This window comes from Myotis lucifugus, unplaced genomic scaffold, assembly GCF_000147115.1.
Source record: "Myotis lucifugus unplaced genomic scaffold, Myoluc2.0 scaffold_101, whole genome shotgun sequence".
NCBI lineage: Eukaryota > Metazoa > Chordata > Mammalia > Chiroptera > Vespertilionidae > Myotis > Myotis lucifugus.
Genome location: NW_005871149.1, coordinates 587,319 through 600,183, shown reverse-complemented (window position 1 = coordinate 600,183; position 12,865 = coordinate 587,319). Strand labels below are relative to the sequence as shown.

Genomic DNA, 12,865 nt, shown 5'->3' with positions numbered 1-12,865 from the left:
TGTTTACACCACCCGCCTGTTAGTCATGCAGTAGCCCTCTCAGTTACCAGGTCAATTGCTGTGGTATCCCAGTGATTGTGCTCAAGTAATCCTTATGCTACTTAATCATGGCCCTAAAGCACAAGAGTAATGATGCTGGCAATTCAGATATGCTGAAGAGAATACGTAAAGTGCGTCCTTTTAAGTGAAAAGGTGAAAGTTCCCGACTTCATAAGGAAAGAACAAAAATCATATGCTGCAGTTGCTAAGATCTCCAGCAAGAATGAATCTTCTGTCGTGAAACTGTGAAGGGAAATAAATTTGTACTACTGTTGTCGTATCTCAAACTGCAAAATATATGGCCACAGTGCATGATTAGTTCCTAAGATGGAAAAGGCATTAAATTTGTGGATGAAAACATGACATCTTCATGGATCGATGACCCCTTCCCCCCTTCAGACATATCATCAGGTCAATAGCAGCCTTAACACTACGTCAGAATGCCTATGTCATTCACCTCACTTCATCTCATCAGGTAGATATTGTATCATCTCACTCATTGCAAGATGGGTGAGTATAGCACAATAGGTATTTTGAGAGAGAAAGACCACGTTCACATACTGCTATTGCTAGTTTATTACTATAATTGTTCTATTTTATTATTGGTTTTTGTTGTTAGTTTTCTACTCTGCCTCATTTATAAGTTAAACTTTATCATAGGTATGTATGTATAGGAAAAAAACATAGTACCCGCAGGGTTTGGTACTATCCACAGTTTCAGGCATCCATTGTGGGGCTTGGAACATAACTCCCACAGATTAGGGAGGACTACTGTATTAGACAATGTTTGTGGAGGGAATGCAAACTAATTTTCTTATAATAGAACCCCTGTTATATATAACATGTATGCTCATTAGTACTATTTTCCAAATAATCAAATGATATGGTCCATTATCCACATCACTGCTCCTCTGCCATAAATAAGGCTATAATTTAACAAGAGAGTATTTAATGTTATCTAATGCTATGACTGAGGTCAACTCAGTCCTCTCAAGCTAGTTCAGTTCTTACATATTTCTGATCAGCCACAGGCCCTAACTACTATTCAAATATTTTCAGCAAATAAAATGTTAAGAGAAAAAAATCCAGGAGTTGCAGAAGAGGTATGTTTGTACAGTAATGTGATATTTTAAACGACGATAATTATTATTTATTAAATGTTTGCATGTGCCAAGCACTGTGCTTAGTTAGAACCTACTTTCATTATTCACTTAATTCTCAGTTTGTGAATGAGGAAGCAGAGGCTGAACTGGTTAAGTTACTCAAGGTAATACAAACTTAGTTCCGCTTCCCTCCAAAGCTTGTGCTTTTAACCACTAGGTATTATTACTTGCTTGTGGGTAGACATAACAATAATATCAGCTAATATAACAGGATGTCAACTGCAACTTTTCCTGTCCTCTCTGAGTTTCAGCAGGGGCCTCAAAGGCCAAAAATCAAAACAATAGGAGTCAAATACTTTCATATTCTAAAGAGAAGTGCAAGGATTACAAAATGGGGTAGCCCCACACTGGCTCTGCTGGCATCGGTTCATTACCCTTGTCAAGACTACATGAGAATTACAATTTGTTAATTGTAAGAATTACAAGAGACAATAGAGAGGACTTCTTTAAAGAAACTAGGTGGTGTGTGTGTGTGTGTGTGTGTGTGTGTGTGTGTGTCTCCCCCAAGGGAAAATGAGGAGGTACTTCCTGCCCACCTCAAACCAGGAGATTGGAACCTCATCAAGATAACCAGAGTGCTGAGCATGTGTCCTGCAGTAGGAGGGACACGGGGACTGATGACTCCCAGCTGGGGGATAAAAAGAGCTGACTCAGAGCTAAATTTCAAAGACTACTTAGGTATGACAGTCAGATTAAATGTTTCAGCAAAAGAGGAGGTTTTACAAAATGCTACAGTGTGGGAAATTACATGTAAAATTAACTTTAAAAACAAGAAACTTTACAATTTTATTATATTAATGCAATGTTAGTAACTATATAATTAAAATTTACCCTTTATTGAGATATAATTGACATATAACATTTATATTAGTTCCAGGTCTACAACATAATGATTCAATATTTGGATAGCATTGTGAAATGGTCACCACAATAAATCTAGTTAAACATCTGTTAACATACATAGTTACAATTTTTTTTCTTGTCATAAGGATTTATAAGATTTAATCTCATCAGCTTTCAAATATGCAATACAGTATTATTAGCTACTAGAGGCCCAGTGCACAAAAATTTGTGCACTCAGGAGGGTCCCTCAGCCCGGCCTGTGCCCTCTCACAGTCTGGGACACCTCGGGGGATGACCACCTGGTGGCTTAGGCCCGCTCCCCGGGGGACTGGGCCTAAGCTGGCAGTCAGACATCCCTCTGGCAGCCCGGGAGTCCTCGGGGGATGTCCACTTGCCAGCGGGGAGCAGGCCTAGCTGCAGTCGGACATCCTTAGTGCTGCTGAGGAGGCGGGAGAGGCTCCCACCACCATCGCTGTACTGGTAGCCGTCAGCCTGGCTTGTGGCTGAGCAGAGCTCCCCCTGTGGGAGCACACTGACCACCAGGAGGCAGCTCCTGCATTGAGCATCTGCTCCCGGTGGTCAGTATGTGTCATAATGACCAGTGATTCCCAGTCGCTCTGCTGTTAGGGTCAATTTGCATATTACCCTTTTATTATATAGGATAGTCACTATGCTTTACATTAAATCCCATGACTTATTTATTTTATAGCTAGAAGTTTGTGCCTTTTGACCTCCTTCACCCATTTTGCCACTGCCCTCCTACCCTCCCACCTTACCCCCACCTATCCCACCCACCCCTAGCAACCACCAATCTGTTTTCTATATTTATGACCTTGTTTTTTTCTTTATATTTAAGATTCTACATATAAGTGAGATCATATGGTATCTGTCTTTTTTTGTCTGACTTATTCACTTTGCATAATGCCCTTGAGGTCCATCTATGTTGTCACAAATGGCAAGATAGATATATATTGCATTTCCTATGCATTCATCTATCTATGGATGCTTAGGTTGTTTCTATATTTTGGCCATTATAAATAATGCTGTAATGAACAGTGGGTGGAAATATCTTTTCGAATTAGTGCTTTTGTTTTGGATAAATATCCAAAAGTGGAACTGCCAGACCATATGGTAGTTCTATTTTTAATATTTTGAGGAACCTCCATACTATTTTCCATTGTGACTGCACCAATTTATATTCCCACCAACAGTACACAAAGGTTCTCTTTTCTCTACATCCTTGCTAACACTTATTATTTCTTTTCTTTTTGACAACAATCATTCTAACAAGTATTGTGGTTTTGATTTACATTTTCCTTATTTACATTTACATTTTCCTTATGATTAGGTAGAACATCTTTTCATGTGCCTGTTAGCCATCTGAATGCCTTCTAGATGAAGTTCATCTTAATCTTCTAATTTAATTATGCTTTTTAAAACCCCCTCTAAAGGAAGAAATAACTGTCCCACTCAGAATTTTTCAGCTTCCCAAATAGCTTTGAATAACTATAGAATAACCTAGTTTTCAAATCACAAACTCAGACGTGGTTAAGTTCTCCTTAGGAAAACATTAGGGGGGTGAGGGTAGAAAGGCAACAAAATTCTTACTTCCTAGAGTGTTCAAAGGTTAAAAAAAATTTCCAGAAACTAAAAAGAAGCAATTTTTAACAAGCTTTAAAAGTCATAAAGTAATACATTTTATAAATTTTGGAAAGACAACTGGGAAAAATATTTATGTCTACCATGTTCAGCATAATCACGGGTATATTTTGGTATATTTCCTTCCTGTCTTAGTTCATAAGCATATTTTTAAACAGCTGCAATTATAGTGTATATGTAATTGTATCCAGCTTTCTTTTTAGTGTTATATAAAAAGATGCACTTTTCAAGGATTTAAAACTAGAGACATAGCAGGCTCTCCTAAGTACATACATTCATATCCAATTCTACACTGTAACTTCCTATCCCATTCTAAAGCTAAAAAGCCAAAAGACAGATTTCTCAAGTTTTCAAGTCACATTCCCAAATTATACATTCATTGGCTATTTTATCTCACCTGATAATATAAAAGCAACAGAAAATAAAACTGCATTTACATAGTCATTAAACATCTCCGGACTCTCAAATTACTACTTAAAATAAAACACATGAAGAATTAGGCTTGCAATGTTTTTACCCTCAGGCCCAACAATATCATTAAGCAATAATCCAAGTTATTATTAAGATCAAAATTGTTACACCTCGTCCCCTGAACATCCTAAAGCCATTGGGTGGAAGAGGGTAAGGCAGGCATCCCAGCCTGATGCTAAGGACCACAGGGCCCAGAGCAGGGTATCAGAGCACCAGAGCAGGAGTAAGGAGAGCATCTGTGTAAGAGGGATGCTGGTGTGGGCTGTCAGGACTCAAACAGGGTAAAGAGGGTGGCCCCATAGAGGGGCAGCCTGCAAGGGATGCTAGTGCCTGAGCAGAATGAGGGGCAGCCAGGCTGGTGCGGGTTGTCAGAGCCAGAGTGGGGTGAGGAGAGGATCCCTGTGGGAAGGGGCAGCCTGGCACACTGTACTGAGGAGCAGACGTGAGGCTGGATTTCAGCCCTTCAGCTGGGTACCGATGTGTAATACACAAACTACTCAACCAAACAGAGCACCCTGGTTGAATATTACACGGGTATTAAAAAGAATGAGGTAGAGATTTGTGTGAAGATATGGAAAGATGACCAAAATAAAAGTGGGGGGAAAGCAGAAGGAAAAAAGTATCAGTTAAATGTTGAAGTTTTGTTATTAAAAAATATTGGAAATACCTGCCAAATGAGAATGCTTCTCAACCAGAAAAATTCTAGATTTGCACAATCTCCTTAGGTCCTCATCTCTTAACTATGAGACTCTACTGTGACAGTCAATAGGTATAATTAGCTCTGAATAAAATATTTTACAACGTGGCTACTCAGCAAGTCTCCTTTAATATATTGAATAACTTCTAGTATTTTCATTATATCCATGAGATCCCGAGGATGTTCTATGCATACCAAAGCTTAGAGATCTATAAAAGTCATTCCAAAGAGCACTCTAAGCCCCGGAACAAAGGGGACGGAGAGAGCCCAGCAATGACCTACTGGGCAATGTGCTCACTCATGTCCAGCTTACTGTTTCTGCCAAAGACCAGCAGTCCCACTGCCCTGGACACACAGAAGAAGGCAGGAGGATGCCTGCACTATCAGTTGTATTGCTTTGACTATTGTCAGCCTGCCTGCCTATCTTCCTCCCTCTCCTTGAGTGTGGAAAGGGTGCTTTTAGGAAATACTCAATAAAACACAGCAAAAGCCCTAGGGGGGCAGGGGGCAGAGTACTATTATCAGCAGCTTCAAACAATGTTTAAAATAATTCCTGCTCTAGCCGGTTTTCTCAGTGGTTAGAGCATCAGCCTATGGACTGAAGGGTCGTAGGTTCGATTCTGGTCAAGGGCGTGTACCTCTGTTGCAGGCTCCGTCCTGGCTCTGGTCCCTGCTTGGGGTGCCTGTGGGAGGGAACCAATCGATGTGTCTCTCTCACATCGATGTTTCTCTCTTTCTGTCTCTCCCCTTCCCTTCAATTCTAAGAAATCAATGGAAAAAATATCCTCAGATAAGGAAAACAAAAAACAACAACAAAATAAAATAATTTCTCTCTGTTTGTAATCAAAATTTCTATTCCATTACTTAAAATTATTTTTAAAAAGTTTCAAAAATTCTGTAATTATGCACATACTGTTGTGGTTAAATTCAAACAGCACAGAAAATCCTCCTTATTAATTATCTTGATACCATATTTAACAAACTAGAAGCATAGTGTAACTTATAATATAAGTGGTCTAATCAATTCAGACTGTGAAACCTGCACCAGACTATAGCCACAGCATAAGCACTATTGAAATGTCCCAAATGGTACAGAACAGAGGCATGGTATCACCAACAGGTGCAATTTTGTATTTTCAGCTGATTTATCGTCAAAAATCATAAACGTAACATCCATTCTAGATAATTACTTTTTTCAAGAGATATGTAGCCATTTTCTCTTATGCCACTGACACACAATTAACAATAATGAATCTTTTTCAATTTCCTATAAAGGGAGATAATTTCATATTCTTTTCTTTCTTTGAAAATATTTGAAAGGGCTTATTGGACAGTCCAGTATGCTATGTTTTTAAGAATCACTTTTAATTTTAAAGATTTTCAACTTTCATTTGCAACTTTAATACTAATACATGGAGTCTGTCATTTTAGTCAGGTTTTACACATTTGATAAACCCATATTTCTAATAATCGTCATTAAAAGTCTTATACTTTTTCTCAAGCCACCATTTCCTCAACATTTTTGTACTTCCAGATGCAGCTATTGGACATGCGTCTGTATTTTATTTTACCTCTGTGCTATCTTTGAATTAAATAATAAATTTTAAGGGCAAATTGATCTAGTTTGCATTTAAAGTACAATGATCACTGAACTCTTAACAATATTGCACTTGATGAATGCATTTAAAGTTCAAAAATAAGCCTTGTTTAGATAGCATTTCACTGTTTTTACCAACAGCAGATAAAATTCGGCTACATTTTGCTTGACTTTGACTTAGGTTAATATAAATTAACTGCGTGATAATAACCATAGAATTATGATCATGCTCAAACTGCCCATCACTCTAACTCGCAGAATTTTCCTCTTTTGTTCCATGGTACCCCTGACAGTGTAAGTAGGGACCAGGGAAGAGGATTTGCAGCAAATACTGTTGCAGAGCAGACGGTGTCATTTCCTCCCAGCAGGCCCTCTTGTCATCAGCCTTAATAGACTCTTATTTAATCAGAGTATCAGAGAATACAGATAAACATTTAAATACGACATTATGCTTCCTACTGCTAAGTAACCAATTCAAAAATATCCAAGACAGCTGGAGTGTTTTGTTTGTATTTTACTCCAATGGAAATAAGAGAGAGAAAAATGCACATTTCTTTAAGTAGCAGCAAGAATAAAACACATGTACCCACACACACACATAATTACCCCAATCTGTCCTGAATTTTAACATCCTCACAGAAACAATCTACAAATATGCCATTTCTATGAATTTAAACTTCTAAGGAAAACTAATAATTTTCTTCTATGTCCTCGGTTGTAAACATTTATCACTGCTATGAAAACCATGAAAGTCAGATATCTAGCTTTGAAAAGGAGAGCATAAATAATAATCTTTAACCAATATAAATCAATCAGTACTGCCTGAACTGAATGCGAAAACTGCTATTTTCAGGCTGCCAACCAGGAATCTAAGATTTATAAGGAAAATAGTATCTTGAATTTCCTCCTAAAAAATAGGAGGTGCAAAGAGAAATATCTGGGATAGTTAGAGGGGAAAAAGTCCTTTAAAATTCCTCTTATCTCACCATCATTTACTTTATCCTTCCATCAGATAACCTGCTACAATGCCCAGGAAGTGAAGAAAAACTTCGTTTTCTTTTCCTTAGGATGAAAAGTATTCATTCACGTCAGAGAGGAAAAAAACAAAAGATTTCATCCTGCCCAACCCTCTGGGAGCCAGTGCAGGACACTCACGTTCTGGTCTTTTATTCCACCCAGCTTTCAATGTCGACACTTCCACCAAGGCAAAAAGATAACTGATTTACAGGTTCAGAAAGGAGTACTGAATATTGAAAAGCATTTTCAAACCTATTTTTGATTCTGACATTGCAGAAGTCAATTTATTTCTCTGTATCTCAGGTTCCAAACCAGTGAAAGAAACATTTTTCACTCACTCTCCAGAAATGGAGGATGAATGTAACATTTTCAAATGTTTTACAAAATGTACTGGAATTTAGAAATAGGAGATATAACTTTGAATAACCATTTCTGAAAAACTAAACTTAGAAATTCAAGTACTCCGAAGAACACCCCTTAGGATAGGGACAGCAGAGTGAGGCCTACACCTTTAGGCCAAATATGGCCACCTGTTTTTGCACACCCTCTGAGGTTTTCACATCTATATATATAAAAGCCTAATATGCAAAGCGTCCCCTTGGGAATTGGACCGACCAGGAGTTCGATCGATCGCTATGATGTGCACTGACCACCAGGGAGTGGCATGGAACAAAGGAAGGCCCTACCGGTAGCTGGCAGCCCCTTAGAGACCCTACCCGTGCATGAATTTCATGCACTGGGCCTCTAGTTTTTAAATAATTGGAAAAACAATCAAAGAAATATAATATTTCATGACATGTGGAAATTATATGAAATCCAAATTTCAGTGTCCATAAATAAACTTTAATTGGAACCCAACACATGCTCAATCACTTAAGTATTGTCTATGGCTCTCTTTTGGCAGAATTGGGTAGTTGCGACAGAGACTGTATAGCCCATAAAGTCTAAAATACTTACCATCTGCCCTTTACAGAAAGTTTGCCAATTCCTGCCTTAGAAGATATTACACTTATTCTAATGAGACCACAAATTGGGAAAATATTTTTGAAATTTCTTTTTTGAAAAAGCCTTCAAAGCCATACATAACACATTCTTTCGAGTCTCATTCATGATGGCAAACCTTCCTTCTTTGTGGATGAGAATGAATTTTAGAAACACCTAAGCTATTTGGAGCCAAGATTGAATAAGACTGGTTATTAAGATGAATCGACTAGCAGACATTTATTGATAATCTAAATTTATGGGACGCAAAGATTTCTTTTTTAAAAGAGCACTATTTCTCACTTCCAAGAGCTATACACCATATGCTTTTGTAGCTTTGATTTAAGATAAATAGGCTATATATGCATGAAAATAGAAACTACAGTAGAGGAAAAAAATAATTCTATAACAAAATGGGGCCCTAACCGGTTTGGCTGAGTGGATAGAGCGTCAGCCTGCGGACTGAAGGGTCCCAGGTTCGATTCTGGTTGCGGGCACATACCCAGTGGGGAGTGTGCAGGAGGCGGCTGATTGATGTTTCTCTCTCACTGATGTTTCTGACTCTCTATCCCTCTCCTTTCCTCTCTGTAAAAAAAAATCAATAAAATATATATTTTTTTAAAAAATGGGAAGATCTACTTTCTTGAATGGCTGTGAATTTGCTATAAAGTTTTTTGTTTTTTTTTACAAAGAGAAACTCCAATAATATTTTGGGCAATATACTTTTGAAATAAATGAGTAAAGCCTAAATGAAATTTTAAAAGAACGGGGTTCAGCCCATCTGGTATAGCTCAATGGTTGAGTGTCAACCTATGAACCAGGAGATCATGGTTTGATTCTCCAGTCAAAGTACACGCCCAGGTTGTCGGTTCGATTCCCAGTGTGGGGTGTGAAGAAGGCAGCTGATCAATGATTCTCTCTCATCATTGATGTTTCTATCTCTCCCTCTCCCTTCCTCTCTGTAATCAATAAAGGAGGAGGTGGGGTGTGTGTGTGTGAAAGAACAGAATTCATTTGGATGTAAAAGGGGTTAACCTACCATTAAAACCCATTTTATTGCTTTATAATCACAATGTGTAAGATGAAATTAGCATAAATAAATAAACAACCCCTTCTATTCCTCTCTTCTAATTCCATATGTACTCCCCAAGCAATTTTGTCTGTTCTTAGGGCTTCAATGACCTTTTACTGTCCAACTAAACTCTGAATCATCAATCTCAGCCTCCCTTCTGGGCTATGGATCCTCTCTTGACATCTCCAACTGCATGTTGCATACACTTCAAACTCAGCATGTTCAAAACTGAAACGGTTACCTTCCTCTCACATTAAAAAAAAAATAATAAAACATGTTCCTCTATTCACAGATTCCCAAGCTTAGAAGCCAAGTTGTTTAGTTTTCTGTTCACCTTCAAAGCCAATCAATTTTTAATCCCTGTAAATTCTACATTTCATTACCTGTCCTCTCCTCTTCATCTCTGCTATTTTCCTACTCCAGGCCCTTATCTTCTCTTATCTATCTCAATAGCAATAGCCTTCTAACTTATCTCTCTCCATCCTACCCAGCCTCCACACCATACCACCACCATGCTATCTTTCCTAATTACTTACAGTCCTTCACTGGCTCTCCATTGTTTTTAGAATCAAGTCCAAAGTCCTTAGCATGATGCCAAGGCTCTTTACCACATTTTCCTAATCAATGTTCCCAGTAAACTCTGTTTATCTCTGTTTTAACTCTTATCACACTGAAATTGTAGGGACTTATTTACATGTCTGGTTATAAGCTTCTTGAAGTTAGGGAAGCATTTTCTTTTCCTCAATCTAACATTTAACTCATGGTCCAAGAACAGACATTTTAAACTTCTTATTGAAAAATAATCACCTCTCACATTATTAAGATGATGCCATAATTGCAGTGACTGAGTGAGAACCTAGAAACAAAAAGAATCCCACGTCATTCACCAGGGGGGTGGGAAATGCTCTTATATACAAAGTGTAATTAAATTGTAGCTTGGACATGTCTTCAATCTCCATCTTGCAATACCAGTTTCTATTCTCTCCCTATCTTTTTCTTTCCTTCTTTTTGAAGACTTTCTTTACAGAACTCTTTTAAATGCCCATTGGATTTCATTTGTAAGTCACTCACAGAATTGGAAACCCAGTATACTGCAGAGGGTAAGATCAGGATTTGGGGGAGCCCAGCTGTTTGGTTTGAATCCTAGCTCTGCTACCTAGGCTGCTTGATATAAGCAAGTTACTCAACTTCTCTGTCTTTGAGCAAGGAGTTCATAATAATAATAACCCTCGTGGTGCTGTGTAAGGATTCAATTAGCTAATGCACGTGAAGAATTTAGAACACTGCCTGGCTCAGAGTAGGTCCCGATTAATGCTGGTGGGTGTTGTTACCAGTTTTAAAAACACCTTTCTCAGTACTTATTTTAGCCCAGTTGTTAGATTGATTTTAGCCCATCAATCTCCAAAATAAATAATTATATCCTGCCTATATATGAATACTGTACAATGTAAGTGCTCAAACTGTGCCTTGGAATATAATAGGTGCTCAATAAATAATGTAAATGTAAGGCTTCAAGCTTCCAATATCAACAAGTTATATATCATAGCAAAATTTATATATGGAGTTTATAGAGAGAGAGAGAATGTATTTAAAATTGGGGTTTTTAAAGTAGTTTCAAAACATTCATCTTCACTGAACCTTTGAAACATGTAAACATTTAAAGCAACACAAAATTCTATTCATTAGGACTTTTCCTTTTTATTTCTCCATTTAATTTGATCTTGGTATTCAATGATCTAAAATCCTCATCTGTAATATGATTCTTTACAGATCATTTAAAATATAATTTCCAACTTTAGATAACTGCCTATTGTCACATCAGAAAAAAATTCTTCCTTTAGATCTGCATTTAAAAAAATCCATGCCAGGTTCAACACAAAAAAATTTAATAAAGGCCAAGAAACACAATTACTGCATTTCCTGGTTTCAGCCTGGGAAACTAATTCAGAACACGCCCAGAAGTACCCCGGGTAAAAGTCTGCTGGCTACAAACTGCTCTTCCCTGTTTTATTTCCAGTCTCCCTCTTAAGTCCCTCAAACCCATAGAGAAGGCTGCAAATGTCTATAATAACGCCCTTACAAAAAAAACACAGCCAGACATTCATTTTGTTTGGGAGGACTTAACTCTTTAAAAAAGCAAATCAAAGTCATGATGTGAAGCAACACTCCCAGCTTCCTTTTTCCCAGGTAACTTAAGCCACAGCCATAGGCTGCTCCGCGGTAAATGATTGAGGAGCAGTGGATAGACAACATGTGCTATTCTGGAAAAATTCATCCATCAGTTAAACACGGACCACCCTTCAAACAATGGTGATTTGGTGGGAAACGGGCTGGAAGCATCTATCTACACGGTAAACAGAGATCCGGGATGTTATCTAAAACACTGTAGGTCCACCACTAGCGTCGGGGTCAAGGTTTACAGAGCTCCTACTATGTGCCTGGCAGTTAGTCAATGTGCACGAGGCTGGTGCACAGTCCGATAAGGATACCTAACATGTGCAGGGTCCTCTCCTCTCCTTCGGCCCTCGGAGCCCCCCAGGCATGAGCATCCGCAGAGCTAAGGAAAGGAGGCCCAGAAGGCACCCTGACCGAGGTCCACGCCGCATGCGGTCCGTGGGTCCTGGCCAAGCCTCCAGCCCTTGACTCATCACCTCATCATCCGCGGCTACTCTGGTTACTCAAAAGCTCATACGTGTTCCACTGTCAGGTTTTAAAATCAAAATCGACTCGACTTTTTGCGGTTGTGCGTGTCGGAGTCTGTTAAGAATCAAAACACTAAACTTCAGTTCGAAGCCCCTGGCCTACGTCTGCCGCCGTTGAAACCCGCTCGTCCCGGACGAGGCCCCGCATTTCCTCGCGCGCGCGGGGCGCTCCCTCTCTTCCCGCAGGGCCCCCGACCGCCACCGCCTCGACGGTCCCCGCGCCCCCGAGGAGAGCGGCGGGGTGTCCCTGAGCCCGGCTCCGCCACAACCACCGCGGGCGACAGGCGGGACGCCCCAAACCCGCGTCCTCGGGGCCGGACACGCGCGTCCCTCGAGGCCCGGGAGGTGCCGAGACAGCCGGGTCGGGGCCGACACCCCCGCGGCCCCGATTCGAAGCCCCCGCTCCTACCTGCCCTGGGCCCCGACGCCGCCCCCGCGGCCGGGCTGCGAGGCTCTCGTCCTCTCCTCAGCGGAGGCGCTAAGTCCCGTCTGTCCCACTCGGGTCGGCTCCGTCCCGCCCCCGCAGGCCCGGCCGAAGGCCCCGCCCCTGCCCGGCCAAACAGGTTTCTGATTGGCTGCTGTTTCCTTCCCTCACGCTCGGCCCGCCCCGGCGTTGCCAGGCTC

At 40.0% G+C, this 12,865-nt stretch overlaps 1 protein-coding gene across 8 annotated transcripts in view; it reads right to left on the bottom strand.

Moving 5' to 3' along the window:
* The window catches only part of DENND2C (DENN domain containing 2C), a 49,888-nt gene extending 37,135 nt beyond the window's left edge, over positions 1 to 12,753 (bottom strand). For 6 of the 8 annotated variants that reach the window (XM_006092488.3, XM_014458948.2, XM_023757030.1 and 3 more), the window contains exon 1: positions 12,651 to 12,753. The gene's annotated coding sequence lies outside the window, so the exon portion shown is untranslated. Of the gene's footprint in view, positions 1 to 5,510; positions 5,605 to 7,455; positions 7,532 to 12,650 lie in introns of those variants that run through there. The other 2 variants (XM_023757027.1, XM_014458947.2) reach the window with 2 other exon arrangements.
* Between the last annotated feature and the right edge of the window lie 112 nt (positions 12,754 to 12,865).